Here is a 1,830-nt window from a genome sequence, read left to right as displayed (position 1 = left end):
TGAAATAGAATCAATAGAAATATGTAAGCAACATTTGCAACGACCACAAAATGTACATGTATGTAAAAATGAACTTTCAATTAAAAAACAAAATTGATTAACATTTTAAGAACCATTTAACATCGATCGAGATTGTATAATAAGTAAGTTAAACTGTACTCGAGATATTATTTTGAATTGAAAGATAAAAAGAATCAAACAAATATAACAACTAAAATGCACATTGCGATGTGCGATTAAAATTATTAGAGGAAAATGTCAGAAAAGTTTGTTATGAATCAAGCCACTTCCGAAACACTGATTATAGAGTTGGTTAAAATCGCGGATAAAAATAGCTGTCTTTTTAAAACATATTTTGGAATTTTGGGTCCTCAATGCTCTTCAGATGTGAACATGTTTTGCTTCATAACTTTTTTGATCAGAGCGTCACTTTTAAGTCTTATATAGACGCGCGTCTGGTGTTTAAAATTATAAACCTGGTACCTTTGATAACTATTTACATGACGTTTCGTCCCCCAGGGTATAACCAGATCCGTAGTCAGCACTTCAGTGTTGACATAAATATCAATCATATAGATATAGGAATATGTGATATGAGTACCAAAGAGACAACTCTCCACCAAAAATACAGTTTTAAAAAGAAAACCATTATAGGTCAATGTACGGCCTTCAACACGGAGCCTTGGCTCACACCGAATAACAAGATATAAAGGGCCCGAACATTACTAGTGTAAAATATGATCATTTTTATAAATTGTTACAAAACATTGAATTTTTCGAATAACTTAGGATTTTCTCATCCCATGAACAGATTACCTTAGCCGTCTTTGGCACAACTTTTTAAATTGTGGGTACTCAATGCTCTTTAACTTTGTACTTGTTTGGCTTTATAACTTTTTCGATTTGAGCGTCAGTGATGAGTCTTATTTAGTTGATACGCGCGAGTCTGGCGTATTAAATTATAATCCTTGTACCTTTGATAACTTTTGATAGGTTTTAATAGTTTTTAGTTCACTACCTGTATTGTCAATATCATACTCAAAAACCGCATCTTTTACATTCTGTAAGATATCGTGAGTTTTACTGAATACAGTTTAGATTATAATAGCAAATAATGCATAATAAAACATATTTTTTTATTTTCGTCTTTTATTCAAAAACAAATGAACGTTTAGGTTCAGTCGATGACAATTTTTAGGATGGAATTTCGAAGACTATTCATCAGATAGAACTTGACCTTTTTTTAGTTTCAACTGCTTGTTTTACCTAAAATATCTAAAAAGTAAACATATTGAAATCACTAGTATTTTATTAATTTGTCAGCTCTTGTGTTCATAGTTTTATCACATTGTCTGATTTTAATTAAAAAAATATTCAGATTTTTTCAGATTTTGTGTATGCATGAAAAATTATTTTCCTATTTTTATTTTTTTCCAAAACAGGCAGTTTATAATGGGAGGATTTGGGTATTTCTTAAAAATATACTTGTATGTACAATCAGGGGTTCCCGTGGGAGTGAAATCTTTGCAATGCTTTACTTGTATAAAATTAAAAACATAATCAATGAATACATTTTCTTTTAGATAACTTATCAAACCTACAATATTTCTCATTGCATTTTTTGTTCTAACAAAATCATGTATATATTTAAAAAAAAAAGGGGGGGCGAAAGATTCCAAAAGGGACAGTCAAACTCATAGATAGAAAATAAACTGACAACGCCATGGCTAAAAATGAAAAAGATAAACAGACAATAATAGTACAGAAGACACAAAATAGAAAACTAAAGACTAAGCAACACGAACTCCACCAAAAACGGGGGGGGGGGGG

The sequence above is a fragment of the Mytilus edulis genome, chromosome 14 (genome assembly GCF_963676685.1).
Source record: "Mytilus edulis chromosome 14, xbMytEdul2.2, whole genome shotgun sequence".
Classification (NCBI taxonomy): domain Eukaryota; kingdom Metazoa; phylum Mollusca; class Bivalvia; order Mytilida; family Mytilidae; genus Mytilus; species Mytilus edulis.
This window is presented reverse-complemented; position numbering follows the sequence as displayed.